General features: G+C 54.3%; 35 non-coding genes across 35 annotated transcripts; 7 read left to right on the forward strand and 28 right to left on the reverse strand.

Moving 5' to 3' along the window:
- Positions 1 to 71: 71 nt before the first annotated feature.
- On the reverse strand, positions 72 to 144 carry trnav-aac (transfer RNA valine (anticodon AAC)). Its single transcript has one exon. It is a non-coding gene; the product is annotated as a tRNA-Val (tRNA).
- A 593-nt stretch (positions 145 to 737) lies between these two features.
- trnag-gcc (transfer RNA glycine (anticodon GCC)) lies at positions 738 to 808 on the reverse strand. Its single transcript has one exon. It is a non-coding gene; the product is annotated as a tRNA-Gly (tRNA).
- Positions 809 to 1,150: 342 nt separating this feature from the next.
- trnav-cac (transfer RNA valine (anticodon CAC)) lies at positions 1,151 to 1,223 on the reverse strand. The gene has a single exon. It is a non-coding gene; the product is annotated as a tRNA-Val (tRNA).
- Positions 1,224 to 1,442: 219 nt separating this feature from the next.
- On the forward strand, positions 1,443 to 1,514 carry trnad-guc (transfer RNA aspartic acid (anticodon GUC)). Its single transcript has one exon. It is a non-coding gene; the product is annotated as a tRNA-Asp (tRNA).
- A 168-nt stretch (positions 1,515 to 1,682) lies between these two features.
- Positions 1,683 to 1,755, reverse strand: trnav-aac (transfer RNA valine (anticodon AAC)). Its single transcript has one exon. It is a non-coding gene; the product is annotated as a tRNA-Val (tRNA).
- A 593-nt stretch (positions 1,756 to 2,348) lies between these two features.
- trnag-gcc (transfer RNA glycine (anticodon GCC)) lies at positions 2,349 to 2,419 on the reverse strand. The gene has a single exon. It is a non-coding gene; the product is annotated as a tRNA-Gly (tRNA).
- A 342-nt stretch (positions 2,420 to 2,761) lies between these two features.
- Positions 2,762 to 2,834, reverse strand: trnav-cac (transfer RNA valine (anticodon CAC)). Its single transcript has one exon. It is a non-coding gene; the product is annotated as a tRNA-Val (tRNA).
- A 219-nt stretch (positions 2,835 to 3,053) lies between these two features.
- trnad-guc (transfer RNA aspartic acid (anticodon GUC)) lies at positions 3,054 to 3,125 on the forward strand. The gene has a single exon. It is a non-coding gene; the product is annotated as a tRNA-Asp (tRNA).
- A 175-nt stretch (positions 3,126 to 3,300) lies between these two features.
- Positions 3,301 to 3,373, reverse strand: trnav-aac (transfer RNA valine (anticodon AAC)). The gene has a single exon. It is a non-coding gene; the product is annotated as a tRNA-Val (tRNA).
- A 593-nt stretch (positions 3,374 to 3,966) lies between these two features.
- trnag-gcc (transfer RNA glycine (anticodon GCC)) lies at positions 3,967 to 4,037 on the reverse strand. Its single transcript has one exon. It is a non-coding gene; the product is annotated as a tRNA-Gly (tRNA).
- Positions 4,038 to 4,379: 342 nt separating this feature from the next.
- Positions 4,380 to 4,452, reverse strand: trnav-cac (transfer RNA valine (anticodon CAC)). The gene has a single exon. It is a non-coding gene; the product is annotated as a tRNA-Val (tRNA).
- Positions 4,453 to 4,671: 219 nt separating this feature from the next.
- trnad-guc (transfer RNA aspartic acid (anticodon GUC)) lies at positions 4,672 to 4,743 on the forward strand. Its single transcript has one exon. It is a non-coding gene; the product is annotated as a tRNA-Asp (tRNA).
- Positions 4,744 to 4,911: 168 nt separating this feature from the next.
- Positions 4,912 to 4,984, reverse strand: trnav-aac (transfer RNA valine (anticodon AAC)). The gene has a single exon. It is a non-coding gene; the product is annotated as a tRNA-Val (tRNA).
- Positions 4,985 to 5,577: 593 nt separating this feature from the next.
- trnag-gcc (transfer RNA glycine (anticodon GCC)) lies at positions 5,578 to 5,648 on the reverse strand. Its single transcript has one exon. It is a non-coding gene; the product is annotated as a tRNA-Gly (tRNA).
- Positions 5,649 to 5,990: 342 nt separating this feature from the next.
- trnav-cac (transfer RNA valine (anticodon CAC)) lies at positions 5,991 to 6,063 on the reverse strand. The gene has a single exon. It is a non-coding gene; the product is annotated as a tRNA-Val (tRNA).
- A 219-nt stretch (positions 6,064 to 6,282) lies between these two features.
- trnad-guc (transfer RNA aspartic acid (anticodon GUC)) lies at positions 6,283 to 6,354 on the forward strand. Its single transcript has one exon. It is a non-coding gene; the product is annotated as a tRNA-Asp (tRNA).
- Positions 6,355 to 6,522: 168 nt separating this feature from the next.
- trnav-aac (transfer RNA valine (anticodon AAC)) lies at positions 6,523 to 6,595 on the reverse strand. Its single transcript has one exon. It is a non-coding gene; the product is annotated as a tRNA-Val (tRNA).
- Positions 6,596 to 7,187: 592 nt separating this feature from the next.
- trnag-gcc (transfer RNA glycine (anticodon GCC)) lies at positions 7,188 to 7,258 on the reverse strand. Its single transcript has one exon. It is a non-coding gene; the product is annotated as a tRNA-Gly (tRNA).
- A 342-nt stretch (positions 7,259 to 7,600) lies between these two features.
- trnav-cac (transfer RNA valine (anticodon CAC)) lies at positions 7,601 to 7,673 on the reverse strand. The gene has a single exon. It is a non-coding gene; the product is annotated as a tRNA-Val (tRNA).
- A 219-nt stretch (positions 7,674 to 7,892) lies between these two features.
- Positions 7,893 to 7,964, forward strand: trnad-guc (transfer RNA aspartic acid (anticodon GUC)). The gene has a single exon. It is a non-coding gene; the product is annotated as a tRNA-Asp (tRNA).
- Positions 7,965 to 8,132: 168 nt separating this feature from the next.
- On the reverse strand, positions 8,133 to 8,205 carry trnav-aac (transfer RNA valine (anticodon AAC)). Its single transcript has one exon. It is a non-coding gene; the product is annotated as a tRNA-Val (tRNA).
- A 593-nt stretch (positions 8,206 to 8,798) lies between these two features.
- Positions 8,799 to 8,869, reverse strand: trnag-gcc (transfer RNA glycine (anticodon GCC)). The gene has a single exon. It is a non-coding gene; the product is annotated as a tRNA-Gly (tRNA).
- Positions 8,870 to 9,211: 342 nt separating this feature from the next.
- trnav-cac (transfer RNA valine (anticodon CAC)) lies at positions 9,212 to 9,284 on the reverse strand. Its single transcript has one exon. It is a non-coding gene; the product is annotated as a tRNA-Val (tRNA).
- A 219-nt stretch (positions 9,285 to 9,503) lies between these two features.
- Positions 9,504 to 9,575, forward strand: trnad-guc (transfer RNA aspartic acid (anticodon GUC)). Its single transcript has one exon. It is a non-coding gene; the product is annotated as a tRNA-Asp (tRNA).
- Positions 9,576 to 9,743: 168 nt separating this feature from the next.
- Positions 9,744 to 9,816, reverse strand: trnav-aac (transfer RNA valine (anticodon AAC)). Its single transcript has one exon. It is a non-coding gene; the product is annotated as a tRNA-Val (tRNA).
- Positions 9,817 to 10,408: 592 nt separating this feature from the next.
- trnag-gcc (transfer RNA glycine (anticodon GCC)) lies at positions 10,409 to 10,479 on the reverse strand. The gene has a single exon. It is a non-coding gene; the product is annotated as a tRNA-Gly (tRNA).
- Positions 10,480 to 10,821: 342 nt separating this feature from the next.
- On the reverse strand, positions 10,822 to 10,894 carry trnav-cac (transfer RNA valine (anticodon CAC)). The gene has a single exon. It is a non-coding gene; the product is annotated as a tRNA-Val (tRNA).
- A 219-nt stretch (positions 10,895 to 11,113) lies between these two features.
- trnad-guc (transfer RNA aspartic acid (anticodon GUC)) lies at positions 11,114 to 11,185 on the forward strand. The gene has a single exon. It is a non-coding gene; the product is annotated as a tRNA-Asp (tRNA).
- Positions 11,186 to 11,353: 168 nt separating this feature from the next.
- On the reverse strand, positions 11,354 to 11,426 carry trnav-aac (transfer RNA valine (anticodon AAC)). The gene has a single exon. It is a non-coding gene; the product is annotated as a tRNA-Val (tRNA).
- Positions 11,427 to 12,019: 593 nt separating this feature from the next.
- On the reverse strand, positions 12,020 to 12,090 carry trnag-gcc (transfer RNA glycine (anticodon GCC)). The gene has a single exon. It is a non-coding gene; the product is annotated as a tRNA-Gly (tRNA).
- Positions 12,091 to 12,432: 342 nt separating this feature from the next.
- trnav-cac (transfer RNA valine (anticodon CAC)) lies at positions 12,433 to 12,505 on the reverse strand. The gene has a single exon. It is a non-coding gene; the product is annotated as a tRNA-Val (tRNA).
- A 466-nt stretch (positions 12,506 to 12,971) lies between these two features.
- On the reverse strand, positions 12,972 to 13,044 carry trnav-aac (transfer RNA valine (anticodon AAC)). Its single transcript has one exon. It is a non-coding gene; the product is annotated as a tRNA-Val (tRNA).
- A 593-nt stretch (positions 13,045 to 13,637) lies between these two features.
- On the reverse strand, positions 13,638 to 13,708 carry trnag-gcc (transfer RNA glycine (anticodon GCC)). Its single transcript has one exon. It is a non-coding gene; the product is annotated as a tRNA-Gly (tRNA).
- Positions 13,709 to 14,050: 342 nt separating this feature from the next.
- On the reverse strand, positions 14,051 to 14,123 carry trnav-cac (transfer RNA valine (anticodon CAC)). Its single transcript has one exon. It is a non-coding gene; the product is annotated as a tRNA-Val (tRNA).
- Positions 14,124 to 14,582: 459 nt separating this feature from the next.
- On the reverse strand, positions 14,583 to 14,655 carry trnav-aac (transfer RNA valine (anticodon AAC)). The gene has a single exon. It is a non-coding gene; the product is annotated as a tRNA-Val (tRNA).
- Between the last annotated feature and the right edge of the window lie 193 nt (positions 14,656 to 14,848).

Genomic DNA, 14,848 nt, shown 5'->3' on the forward strand with positions numbered 1-14,848 from the left:
GTCTTTTCCTGTTTACTGAAAAGCCCTGGCCCTTGAGTTTAAACGTGTGGAGTAACAAGAACAAAGAGCAGTGTTTCCGCCCAGTTTCGAACGGGGGACCTTTCGCGTGTTAGGCGAACGTGATAACCACTACACTACGGAAACAGTGGCATGCCACTTGGGGGGACACAACTGGCAGGGCAGGGCAAATGTCTCACGACACCGAGCTCTCACAGCACATGCTCGGGGTCAAAGTTGGTGAAGTCACACTGTCAATGTAGCGGTGGCCCTGGTTGTACAGTGATTTGACACTGGCGGAACAGTGACTGACACCGGGGGAACATAAGGGCTCAAGAGGCCCCTGAAGAACCAGACCCACCTCTGGAGCTCACCCCCCTCCCGCCCCCCACCTCCACCCCTCCCCCGACCCGGCCCACCATCCGACCCCGCGGACCCACACTTAAGCACACGGCCTGAGTTAAAACCCTTGTTTGGCCAATTTAGAGTGTCGCACCCCTGGTACTCTACAATCAGAGACTGACATTGGGGATACCCATTTACATTTGCGTTGAGGCCCACGCTTATTCTCCTTGCGTGGTACTCGAGAAAAAGACACAGCGGGGATACAAAGCGACGTTTGGGATACTCGCTGACATTCAAACACATCCCCGGTGTCTGGCGGTCACAATCACGTCAGTCAGCTTCACAAACGAGGCGATGTTGCCGAGGAGCCAGCCGCTACTCACAAAAGGAACGGCTGCATTGGCCGGGAATCGGACCCGGATCTCCCACGTGGCAGGTGAGAATTCTACCATTGAACCACCAATGCCCACGTTCGCGCCAATACGAGAAGGGACAGGACGTGTTCAATTGACTTTAAAACTTCCACGGTAATATTCTTTGAATTCCCTGTAAACGCCGAAAAACCAATCCAAAATGGAAGTTCCCGCCGAAGACCAGGGTTGGACTGGCCGACGGGGAGCGTTCCGCGAGCAGGACAAGAGTCAAAATGCCCCGGGCATTTAATGCACCGCATAAGGGAGCAGTGGACAGGATTCAAAGTCAAACCCTTTGGGCAAAAGGACCGGGGCAGTCCTTCTTATGGTCCAGCTTACTGAAAATTCCCCCGAGTCGAGTTTTGATGCGTGGCGTAACCAGGAACAAAGAACAGTGTTTCCGCCCAGTTTCGAACGGGGGACCTTTCGCGTGTGAGGCGAACGTGATAACCACTACACTACGGAAACTGCTGAGGAGCCCTCTTGCGCACGTGCCCGGCGAAATGCAACATTTACACTTCACCGCAAACACTTCCAAGGCCAAGTGACATGATTTCCTACTGGATCCAGTCAAAGCTGCTGTCGTTGAGGGACAGTGAATGTGTAAGTAACGCAAGAGTTCCACTGTGAAACTCTTAGGCTTCCCTGTAAATGCCGACAAAGGAGCCCAAGACGTGTCTTCGGCAGTCCTCGTTAGTATAGTGGACAGTATCTCCGCTTGTCACGCGGAAGACCAGGGTTCGATTCCCTGACGGGGAGCGCTCTGCAAGCGGGACCAGCGTCCAAGCTCCCTGCGGTGACAATTGGCACCGAGAGGAGAAGACGGGCGATGTTCGAAGTCCGACGCTTTTGAGCAGTCCTTCGTCTTTTCCTGAAAAGCCCTGGACCTTGACTTTAAACGTGTGGAGTAACAAGAACAAAGAGCAGTGTTTCCGCCCAGTTTCGAACGGGGGACCTTTCGCGTGTTAGGCGAACGTGATAACCACTACACTACGGAAACAGTGGCATGCCACTTGGGGGGACACAACTGGCAGGGCAGGGCAAATGTCTCACGACACCCAGCTCTCACAGCACATGCTCGGGGTCAAAGTTGGTGAAGTCACACTGTCAATGTAGCGGTGGCCCTGGTTGTACAGTGATTTGACACTGGCGGAACAGTGACTGACACCGGGGGAACATAAGGGCTCAAGAGGCCCCTGAAGAACCAGACCCACCTCTGGAGCTCACCCCCCTCCCGCCCCCCACCTCCACCCCTCCCCCGACCCGGCCCACCATCCGACCCCGCGGACCCACACTTAAGCACACGGCCTGAGTTAAAACCCTTGTTTGGCCAATTTAGAGTGTCGCACCCCTGGTACTCTACAATCAGAGACTGACATTGGGGATACCCATTTACATTTGCGTTGAGGCCCACGCTTATTCTCCTTGCGTGGTACTCGAGAAAAAGACACAGCGGGGATACAAAGCGACGTTTGGGATACTCGCTGACATTCAAACACATCCCCGGTGTCTGGCGGTCACAATCACGTCAGTCAGCTTCACAAACGAGGCGATGTTGCCGAGGAGCCAGCCGCTAACCACAAAAGGCACGGCTGCATTGGCCGGGAATCGGACCCGGATCTCCCACGTGGCAGGTGAGAATTCTACCATTGAACCACCAATGCCCACGTTCGCGCCAATACGAGAAGGGACAGGACGTGTTCAATTGACTTTAAAACTTCCACGGTAATATTCTTTGAATTCCCTGTAAACGCCGAAAAACCAATCCAAAATGGAAGTTCCCGCCGAAGACCAGGGTTGGACTGGCCGACGGGGAGCGTTCCGCGAGCAGGACAAGAGTCAAAATGCCCCGGGCATTTAATGCACCGCATAAGGGAGCAGTGGACAGGATTCAAAGTCAAACCCTTTGGGCAAAAGGACCGGGGCAGTCCTTCTTATGGTCCAGCTTACTGAAAATTCCCCCGAGTCGAGTTTTGATGCGTGGCGTAACCAGGAACAAAGAACAGTGTTTCCGCCCAGTTTCGAACGGGGGACCTTTCGCGTGTGAGGCGAACGTGATAACCACTACACTACGGAAACTGCTGAGGAGCCCTCTTGCGCACGTGCCCGGCGAAATGCAACATTTACACTTCACCGCAAACACTTCCAAGGCCAAGTGACATGATTTCCTACTGGATCCAGTCAAAGCTGCTGTCGTTGAGGGACAGTGAATGTGTAAGTAACGCAAGAGTTCCACTGTGAAACTCTTAGGCTTCCCTGTAAATGCCGACAAAGGAGCCCAAGACGTGTCTTCGGCAGTCCTCGTTAGTATAGTGGACAGTATCTCCGCTTGTCACGCGGAAGACCAGGGTTCGATTCCCTGACGGGGAGCGCTCTGCAAGCGGGACCAGCGTCCAAGCTCCCTGCGGTGACAATTGGCACCGGGAGGAGAAGACGGGCGATGTTCAAAGTCCGACGCTTTTGGGCAGTCCTTCGTCTTTTCCTGTTTACTGAAAAGCCCTGGCCCTTGAGTTTAAACGTGTGGAGTAACAAGAACAAAGAGCAGTGTTTCCGCCCAGTTTCGAACGGGGGACCTTTCGCGTGTTAGGCGAACGTGATAACCACTACACTACGGAAACAGTGGCATGCCACTTGGGGGGACACAACTGGCAGGGCAGGGCAAATGTCTCACGACACCCAGCTCTCACAGCACATGCTCGGGGTCAAAGTTGGTGAAGTCACACTGTCAATGTAGCGGTGGCCCTGGTTGTACAGTGATTTGACACTGGCGGAACAGTGACTGACACCGGGGGAACATAAGGGCTCAAGAGGCCCCTGAAGAACCAGACCCACCTCTGGAGCTCACCCCCCTCCCGCCCCCCACCTCCACCCCTCCCCCGACCCGGCCCACCATCCGACCCCGCGGACCCACACTTAAGCACACGGCCTGAGTTAAAACCCTTGTTTGGCCAATTTAGAGTGTCGCACCCCTGGTACTCTACAATCAGAGACTGACATTGGGGATACCCATTTACATTTGCGTTGAGGCCCACGCTTATTCTCCTTGCGTGGTACTCGAGAAAAAGACACAGCGGGGATACAAAGCGACGTTTGGGATACTCGCTGACATTCAAACACATCCCCGGTGTCTGGCGGTCACAATCACGTCAGTCAGCTTCACAAACGAGGCGATGTTGCCGAGGAGCCAGCCGCTAACCACAAAAGGAACGGCTGCATTGGCCGGGAATCGGACCCGGATCTCCCACGTGGCAGGTGAGAATTCTACCATTGAACCACCAATGCCCACGTTCGCGCCAATACGAGAAGGGACAGGACGTGTTCAATTGACTTTAAAACTTCCACGGTAATATTCTTTGAATTCCCTGTAAACGCCGAAAAACCAATCCAAAATGGAAGTTCCCGCCGAAGACCAGGGTTGGACTGGCCGACGGGGAGCGTTCCGCGAGCAGGACAAGAGTCAAAATGCCCCGGGCATTTAATGCACCGCATAAGGGAGCAGTGGACAGGATTCAAAGTCAAACCCTTTGGGCAAAAGGACCGGGGCAGTCCTTCTTATGGTCCAGCTTACTGAAAATTCCCCCGAGTCGAGTTTTGATGCGTGGCGTAACCAGGAACAAAGAACAGTGTTTCCGCCCAGTTTCGAACGGGGGACCTTTCGCGTGTGAGGCGAACGTGATAACCACTACACTACGGAAACTGCTGAGGAGCCCTCTTGCGCACGTGCCCGGCGAAATGCAACATTTACACTTCACCGCAAACACTTCCAAGGCCAAGTGACATGATTTCCTACTGGATCCAGTCAAAGCTGCTGTCGTTGAGGGACAGTGAATGTGTAAGTAACGCAAGAGTTCCACTGTGAAACTCTTAGGCTTCCCTGTAAATGCCGACAAAGGAGCCCAAGACGTGTCTTCGGCAGTCCTCGTTAGTATAGTGGACAGTATCTCCGCTTGTCACGCGGAAGACCAGGGTTCGATTCCCTGACGGGGAGCGCTCTGCAAGCGGGACCAGCGTCCAAGCTCCCTGCGGTGACAATTGGCACCGGGAGGAGAAGACGGGCGATGTTCAAAGTCCGACGCTTTTGGGCAGTCCTTCGTCTTTTCCTGAAAAGCCCTGGACCTTGACTTTAAACGTGTGGAGTAACAAGAACAAAGAGCAGTGTTTCCGCCCAGTTTCGAACGGGGGACCTTTCGCGTGTTAGGCGAACGTGATAACCACTACACTACGGAAACAGTGGCATGCCACTTGGGGGGACACAACTGGCAGGGCAGGGCAAATGTCTCACGACACCCAGCTCTCACAGCACATGCTCGGGGTCAAAGTTGGTGAAGTCACACTGTCAATGTAGCGGTGGCCCTGGTTGTACAGTGATTTGACACTGGCGGAACAGTGACTGACACCGGGGGAACATAAGGGCTCAAGAGGCCCCTGAAGAACCAGACCCACCTCTGGAGCTCACCCCCCTCCCGCCCCCCACCTCCACCCCTCCCCCGACCCGGCCCACCATCCGACCCCGCGGACCCACACTTAAGCACACGGCCTGAGTTAAAACCCTTGTTTGGCCAATTTAGAGTGTCGCACCCCTGGTACTCTACAATCAGAGACTGACATTGGGGATACCCATTTACATTTGCGTTGAGGCCCACGCTTATTCTCCTTGCGTGGTACTCGAGAAAAAGACACAGCGGGGATACAAAGCGACGTTTGGGATACTCGCTGACATTCAAACACATCCCCGGTGTCTGGCGGTCACAATCACGTCAGTCAGCTTCACAAACGAGGCGATGTTGCCGAGGAGCCAGCCGCTAACCACAAAAGGCACGGCTGCATTGGCCGGGAATCGGACCCGGATCTCCCACGTGGCAGGTGAGAATTCTACCATTGAACCACCAATGCCCACGTTCGCGCCAATACGAGAAGGGACAGGACGTGTTCAATTGACTTTAAAACTTCCACGGTAATATTCTTTGAATTCCCTGTAAACGCCGAAAAACCAATCCAAAATGGAAGTTCCCGCCGAAGACCAGGGTTGGACTGGCCGACGGGGAGCGTTCCGCGAGCAGGACAAGAGTCAAAATGCCCCGGGCATTTAATGCACCGCATAAGGGAGCAGTGGACAGGATTCAAAGTCAAACCCTTTGGGCAAAAGGACCGGGGCAGTCCTTCTTATGGTCCAGCTTACTGAAAATTCCCCCGAGTCGAGTTTTGATGCGTGGCGTAACCAGGAACAAAGAACAGTGTTTCCGCCCAGTTTCGAACGGGGGACCTTTCGCGTGTGAGGCGAACGTGATAACCACTACACTACGGAAACTGCTGAGGAGCCCTCTTGCGCACGTGCCCGGCGAAATGCAACATTTACACTTCACCGCAAACACTTCCAAGGCCAAGTGACATGATTTCCTACTGGATCCAGTCAAAGCTGCTGTCGTTGAGGGACAGTGAATGTGTAAGTAACGCAAGAGTTCCACTGTGAAACTCTTAGGCTTCCCTGTAAATGCCGACAAAGGAGCCCAAGACGTGTCTTCGGCAGTCCTCGTTAGTATAGTGGACAGTATCTCCGCTTGTCACGCGGAAGACCAGGGTTCGATTCCCTGACGGGGAGCGCTCTGCAAGCGGGACCAGCGTCCAAGCTCCCTGCGGTGACAATTGGCACCGGGAGGAGAAGACGGGCGATGTTCAAAGTCCGACGCTTTTGGGCAGTCCTTCGTCTTTTCCTGAAAAGCCCTGGCCCTTGAGTTTAAACGTGTGGAGTAACAAGAACAAAGAGCAGTGTTTCCGCCCAGTTTCGAACGGGGGACCTTTCGCGTGTTAGGCGAACGTGATAACCACTACACTACGGAAACAGTGGCATGCCACTTGGGGGGACACAACTGGCAGGGCAGGGCAAATGTCTCACGACACCCAGCTCTCACAGCACATGCTCGGGGTCAAAGTTGGTGAAGTCACACTGTCAATGTAGCGGTGGCCCTGGTTGTACAGTGATTTGACACTGGCGGAACAGTGACTGACACCGGGGGAACATAAGGGCTCAAGAGGCCCCTGAAGAACCAGACCCACCTCTGGAGCTCACCCCCTCCCGCCCCCCACCTCCACCCCTCCCCCGACCCGGCCCACCATCCGACCCCGCGGACCCACACTTAAGCACACGGCCTGAGTTAAAACCCTTGTTTGGCCAATTTAGAGTGTCGCACCCCTGGTACTCTACAATCAGAGACTGACATTGGGGATACCCATTTACATTTGCGTTGAGGCCCACGCTTATTCTCCTTGCGTGGTACTCGAGAAAAAGACACAGCGGGGATACAAAGCGACGTTTGGGATACTCGCTGACATTCAAACACATCCCCGGTGTCTGGCGGTCACAATCACGTCAGTCAGCTTCACAAACGAGGCGATGTTGCCGAGGAGCCAGCCGCTAACCACAAAAGGAACGGCTGCATTGGCCGGGAATCGGACCCGGATCTCCCACGTGGCAGGTGAGAATTCTACCATTGAACCACCAATGCCCACGTTCGCGCCAATACGAGAAGGGACAGGACGTGTTCAATTGACTTTAAAACTTCCACGGTAATATTCTTTGAATTCCCTGTAAACGCCGAAAAACCAATCCAAAATGGAAGTTCCCGCCGAAGACCAGGGTTGGACTGGCCGACGGGGAGCGTTCCGCGAGCAGGACAAGAGTCAAAATGCCCCGGGCATTTAATGCACCGCATAAGGGAGCAGTGGACAGGATTCAAAGTCAAACCCTTTGGGCAAAAGGACCGGGGCAGTCCTTCTTATGGTCCAGCTTACTGAAAATTCCCCCGAGTCGAGTTTTGATGCGTGGCGTAACCAGGAACAAAGAACAGTGTTTCCGCCCAGTTTCGAACGGGGGACCTTTCGCGTGTGAGGCGAACGTGATAACCACTACACTACGGAAACTGCTGAGGAGCCCTCTTGCGCACGTGCCCGGCGAAATGCAACATTTACACTTCACCGCAAACACTTCCAAGGCCAAGTGACATGATTTCCTACTGGATCCAGTCAAAGCTGCTGTCGTTGAGGGACAGTGAATGTGTAAGTAACGCAAGAGTTCCACTGTGAAACTCTTAGGCTTCCCTGTAAATGCCGACAAAGGAGCCCAAGACGTGTCTTCGGCAGTCCTCGTTAGTATAGTGGACAGTATCTCCGCTTGTCACGCGGAAGACCAGGGTTCGATTCCCTGACGGGGAGCGCTCTGCAAGCGGGACCAGCGTCCAAGCTCCCTGCGGTGACAATTGGCACCGAGAGGAGAAGACGGGCGATGTTCAAAGTCCGACGCTTTTGGGCAGTCCTTCGTCTTTTCCTGAAAAGCCCTGGACCTTGACTTTAAACGTGTGGAGTAACAAGAACAAAGAGCAGTGTTTCCGCCCAGTTTCGAACGGGGGACCTTTCGCGTGTTAGGCGAACGTGATAACCACTACACTACGGAAACAGTGGCATGCCACTTGGGGGGACACAACTGGCAGGGCAGGGCAAATGTCTCACGACACCCAGCTCTCACAGCACATGCTCGGGGTCAAAGTTGGTGAAGTCACACTGTCAATGTAGCGGTGGCCCTGGTTGTACAGTGATTTGACACTGGCGGAACAGTGACTGACACCGGGGGAACATAAGGGCTCAAGAGGCCCCTGAAGAACCAGACCCACCTCTGGAGCTCACCCCCCTCCCGCCCCCCACCTCCACCCCTCCCCCGACCCGGCCCACCATCCGACCCCGCGGACCCACACTTAAGCACACGGCCTGAGTTAAAACCCTTGTTTGGCCAATTTAGAGTGTCGCACCCCTGGTACTCTACAATCAGAGACTGACATTGGGGATACCCATTTACATTTGCGTTGAGGCCCACGCTTATTCTCCTTGCGTGGTACTCGAGAAAAAGACACAGCGGGGATACAAAGCGACGTTTGGGATACTCGCTGACATTCAAACACATCCCCGGTGTCTGGCGGTCACAATCACGTCAGTCAGCTTCACAAACGAGGCGATGTTGCCGAGGAGCCAGCCGCTAACCACAAAAGGCACGGCTGCATTGGCCGGGAATCGGACCCGGATCTCCCACGTGGCAGGTGAGAATTCTACCATTGAACCACCAATGCCCACGTTCGCGCCAATACGAGAAGGGACAGGACGTGTTCAATTGACTTTAAAACTTCCACGGTAATATTCTTTGAATTCCCTGTAAACGCCGAAAAACCAATCCAAAATGGAAGTTCCCGCCGAAGACCAGGGTTGGACTGGCCGACGGGGAGCGTTCCGCGAGCAGGACAAGAGTCAAAATGCCCCGGGCATTTAATGCACCGCATAAGGGAGCAGTGGACAGGATTCAAAGTCAAACCCTTTGGGCAAAAGGACCGGGGCAGTCCTTCTTATGGTCCAGCTTACTGAAAATTCCCCCGAGTCGAGTTTTGATGCGTGGCGTAACCAGGAACAAAGAACAGTGTTTCCGCCCAGTTTCGAACGGGGGACCTTTCGCGTGTGAGGCGAACGTGATAACCACTACACTACGGAAACTGCTGAGGAGCCCTCTTGCGCACGTGCCCGGCGAAATGCAACATTTACACTTCACCGCAAACACTTCCAAGGCCAAGTGACATGATTTCCTACTGGATCCAGTCAAAGCTGCTGTCGTTGAGGGACAGTGAATGTGTAAGTAACGCAAGAGTTCCACTGTGAAACTCTTAGGCTTCCCTGTAAATGCCGACAAAGGAGCCCAAGACGTGTCTTCGGCAGTCCTCGTTAGTATAGTGGACAGTATCTCCGCTTGTCACGCGGAAGACCAGGGTTCGATTCCCTGACGGGGAGCGCTCTGCAAGCGGGACCAGCGTCCAAGCTCCCTGCGGTGACAATTGGCACCGGGAGGAGAAGACGGGCGATGTTCAAAGTCCGACGCTTTTGGGCAGTCCTTCGTCTTTTCCTGAAAAGCCCTGGCCCTTGAGTTTAAACGTGTGGAGTAACAAGAACAAAGAGCAGTGTTTCCGCCCAGTTTCGAACGGGGGACCTTTCGCGTGTTAGGCGAACGTGATAACCACTACACTACGGAAACAGTGGCATGCCACTTGGGGGGACACAACTGGCAGGGCAGGGCAAATGTCTCACGACACCCAGCTCTCACAGCACATGCTCGGGGTCAAAGTTGGTGAAGTCACACTGTCAATGTAGCGGTGGCCCTGGTTGTACAGTGATTTGACACTGGCGGAACAGTGACTGACACCGGGGGAACATAAGGGCTCAAGAGGCCCCTGAAGAACCAGACCCACCTCTGGAGCTCACCCCCTCCCGCCCCCCACCTCCACCCCTCCCCCGACCCGGCCCACCATCCGACCCCGCGGACCCACACTTAAGCACACGGCCTGAGTTAAAACCCTTGTTTGGCCAATTTAGAGTGTCGCACCCCTGGTACTCTACAATCAGAGACTGACATTGGGGATACCCATTTACATTTGCGTTGAGGCCCACGCTTATTCTCCTTGCGTGGTACTCGAGAAAAAGACACAGCGGGGATACAAAGCGACGTTTGGGATACTCGCTGACATTCAAACACATCCCCGGTGTCTGGCGGTCACAATCACGTCAGTCAGCTTCACAAACGAGGCGATGTTGCCGAGGAGCCAGCCGCTAACCACAAAAGGAACGGCTGCATTGGCCGGGAATCGGACCCGGATCTCCCACGTGGCAGGTGAGAATTCTACCATTGAACCACCAATGCCCACGTTCGCGCCAATACGAGAAGGGACAGGACGTGTTCAATTGACTTTAAAACTTCCACGGTAATATTCTTTGAATTCCCTGTAAACGCCGAAAAACCAATCCAAAATGGAAGTTCCCGCCGAAGACCAGGGTTGGACTGGCCGACGGGGAGCGTTCCGCGAGCAGGACAAGAGTCAAAATGCCCCGGGCATTTAATGCACCGCATAAGGGAGCAGTGGACAGGATTCAAAGTCAAACCCTTTGGGCAAAAGGACCGGGGCAGTCCTTCTTATGGTCCAGCTTACTGAAAATTCCCCCGAGTCGAGTTTTGATGCGTGGCGTAACCAGGAACAAAGAACAGTGTTTCCGCCCAGTTTCGAACGGGGGACCTTTCGCGTGTGAGGCGAACGTGATAACCACTACACTACGGAAACTGCTGAGGAGCCCTCTTGCGCACGTGCCCGGCGAAATGCAACATTTACACTTCACCGCAAACACTTCCAAGGCCAAGTGACATGATTTCCTACTGGATCCAGTCAAAGCTGCTGTCGTTGAGGGACAGTGAATGTGTAAGTCACGCAAGAGTTCCACTGTGAAACTCTTAGGCTTCCCTGTAAATGCCGACAAAGGAGCCCAAGACGTGTCTTCGGCAGTCCTCGTTAGTATAGTGGACAGTATCTCCGCTTGTCACGCGGAAGACCAGGGTTCGATTCCCTGACGGGGAGCGCTCTGCAAGCGGGACCAGCGTCCAAGCTCCCTGCGGTGACAATTGGCACCGAGAGGAGAAGACGGGCGATGTTCAAAGTCCGACGCTTTTGGGCAGTCCTTCGTCTTTTCCTGAAAAGCCCTGGACCTTGACTTTAAACGTGTGGAGTAACAAGAACAAAGAGCAGTGTTTCCGCCCAGTTTCGAACGGGGGACCTTTCGCGTGTTAGGCGAACGTGATAACCACTACACTACGGAAACAGTGGCATGCCACTTGGGGGGACACAACTGGCAGGGCAGGGCAAATGTCTCACGACACCCAGCTCTCACAGCACATGCTCGGGGTCAAAGTTGGTGAAGTCACACTGTCAATGTAGCGGTGGCCCTGGTTGTACAGTGATTTGACACTGGCGGAACAGTGACTGACACCGGGGGAACATAAGGGCTCAAGAGGCCCCTGAAGAACCAGACCCACCTCTGGAGCTCACCCCCCTCCCGCCCTCCACCTCCACCCCTCCCCCGACCCGGCCCACCATCCGACCCCGCGGACCCACACTTAAGCACACGGCCTGAGTTAAAACCCTTGTTTGGCCAATTTAGAGTGTCGCACCCCTGGTACTCTACAATCAGAGACTGACATTGGGGATACCCATTTACATTTGCGTTGAGGCCCACGCTTATTCTCCTTGCGTGGTACTCGAGAAAAAGACACAGCGGGGATACAAAGCGACGTTTGGGATACTCGCTGACATTCAAACACATCCCCGGTGTCTGGCGGTCACAATCACGTCAGTCAGCTTCACAAACGAGGCGATGTTGCCGAGGAGCCAGCCGCTAACCACAAAAGGCACGGCTGCATTGGCCGGGAATCGGACCCGGATCTCCCACGTGGCAGGTGAGAATTCTACCATTGAACCACCAATGCCCACGTTCGCGCCAATACGAGAAGGGACAGGACGTGTTCAATTGACTTTAAAACTTCCACGGTAATATTCTTTGAATTCCCTGTAAACGCCGAAAAACCAATCCAAAATGGAAGTTCCCGCCGAAGACCAGGGTTGGACTGGCCGACGGGGAGCGTTCCGCGAGCAGGACAAGAGTCAAAATGCCCCGGGCATTTAATGCACCGCATAAGGGAGCAGTGGACAGGATTCAAAGTCAAACCCTTTGGGCAAAAGGACCGGGGCAGTCCTTCTTATGGTCCAGCTTACTGAAAATTCCCCCGAGTCGAGTTTTGATGCGTGGCGTAACCAGGAACAAAGAACAGTGTTTCCGCCCAGTTTCGAACGGGGGACCTTTCGCGTGTGAGGCGAACGTGATAACCACTACACTACGGAAACTGCTGAGGAGCCCTCTTGCGCACGTGCCCGGCGAAATGCAACATTTACACTTCACCGCAAACACTTCCAAGGCCAAGTGACATGATTTCCTACTGGATCCAGTCAAAGCTGCTGTCGTTGAGGGACAGTGAATGTGTAAGTAACGCAAGAGTTCCACTGTGAAACTCTTAGGCTTCCCTGTAAATGCCGACAAAGGAGCCCAAGACGTGTCTTCGGCAGTCCTCGTTAGTATAGTGGACAGTATCTCCGCTTGTCACACGGAAGACCAGGGTTCGATTCCCTGACGGGGAGCGCTCTGCAAGCGGGACCAGCGTCCAAGCTCCCTGCGGTGACAATTGGCACCGGGAGGAGAAGACGGGCGATGTTCAAAGTCCGACGCTTTTGGGCAGTCCTTCGTCTTTTCCTGTTTACTGAAAAGCCCTGGCCCTTGAGTTTAAACGTGTGGAGTAACAAGAACAAAGAGCAGTGTTTCCGCCCAGTTTCGAACGGGGGACCTTTCGCGTGTTAGGCGAACGTGATAACCACTACACTACGGAAACAGTGGCATGCCACTTGGGGGGACACAACTGGCAGGGCAGGGCAAATGTCTCACGACACCCAGCTCTCACAGCACATGCTCGGGGTCAAAGTTGGTGAAGTCACACTGTCAATGTAGCGGTGGCCCTGGTTGTACAGTGATTTGACACTGGCGGAACAGTGACTGACACCGGGGGAACATAAGGGCTCAAGAGGCCCCTGAAGAACCAGACCCACCTCTGGAGCTCACCCCCCTCCCGCCCCCCACCTCCACCCCTCCCCCGACCCGGCCCACCATCCGACCCCGCGGACCCACACTTAAGCACACGGCCTGAGTTAAAACCCTTGTTTGGCCAATTTAGAGTGTCGCACCCCTGGTACTCTACAATCAGAGACTGACATTGGGGATACCCATTTACATTTGCGTTGAGGCCCACGCTTATTCTCCTTGCGTGGTACTCGAGAAAAAGACACAGCGGGGATACAAAGCGACGTTTGGGATACTCGCTGACATTCAAACACATCCCCGGTGTCTGGCGGTCACAATCACGTCAGTCAGCTTCACAAACGAGGCGATGTTGCCGAGGAGCCAGCCGCTAACCACAAAAGGCACGGCTGCATTGGCCGGGAATCGGACCCGGATCTCCCACGTGGCAGGTGAGAATTCTACCATTGAACCACCAATGCCCACGTTCGCGCCAATACGAGAAGGGACAGGACGTGTTCAATTGACTTTAAAACTTCCACGGTAATATTCTTTGAATTCCCTGTAAACGCCGAAAAACCAATCCAAAATGGAAGTTCCCGCCGAAGACCAGGGTTGGACTGGCCGACGGGGAGCGTTCCGCGAGCAGGACAAGAGTCAAAATGCCCCGGGCATTTAATGCACCGCATAAGGGAGCAGTGGACAGGATTCAAAGTCAAACCCTTTGGGCAAAAGGACCGGGGCAGTCCTTCTTATGGTCCAGCTTACTGAAAATTCCCCCGAGTCGAGTTTTGATGCGTGGCGTAACCAGGAACAAAGAACAGTGTTTCCGCCCAGTTTCGAACGGGGGACCTTTCGCGTGTGAGGCGAACGTGATAACCACTACACTACGGAAACTGCTGAGGAGCCCTCTTGCGCACGTGCCCGGCGAAATGCAACATTTACACTTCACCGCAAACACTTCCAAGGCCAAGTGACATGATTTCCTACTGGATCCAGTCAAAGCTGCTGTCGTTGAGGGACAGTGAATGTGTAAGTAACGCAAGAGTTCCACTGTGAAACTCTTAGGTTTCCCTGTAAATGCCGACAAAGGAGCCCAAGACGTGTCTTCGGCAGTCCTCGTTAGTATAGTGGACAGTATCTCCACTTGTCACGCGGAAGACCAGGGTTCGATTCCCTGACGGGGAGCGCTCTGCAAGCGGGACCAGCGTCCAAGCTCCCTGCGGTGACAATTGGCACCGGGAGGAGAAGACGGGCGATGTTCAAAGTCCGACGCTTTTGGGCAGTCCTTCGTCTTTTCCTGAAAAGCCCTGGACCTTGACTTTAAACGTGTGGAGTAACAAGAACAAAGAGCAGTGTTTCCGCCCAGTTTCGAACGGGGGACCTTTCGCGTGTTAGGCGAACGTGATAACCACTACACTACGGAAACAGTGGCATGCCACTTGGGGGGACACAACTGGCAGGGCAGGGCAAATGTCTCACGACACCCAGCTCTCACAGCACATGCTCGGGGTCAAAGTTGGTGAAGTCACACTGTCAATGTAGCGGTGGCCCTGGTTGTACAGTGATTTGACACTGGCGGAACAGTGACTGACACCGGGGGAACATAAGGGCTCAAGAGG

The sequence above is a fragment of the Clinocottus analis genome, unplaced genomic scaffold, assembly GCF_023055335.1.
Source record: "Clinocottus analis isolate CAN_PGR_092001 unplaced genomic scaffold, fCliAna1.0.p SCAF_34, whole genome shotgun sequence".
NCBI lineage: Eukaryota > Metazoa > Chordata > Actinopteri > Perciformes > Cottidae > Clinocottus > Clinocottus analis.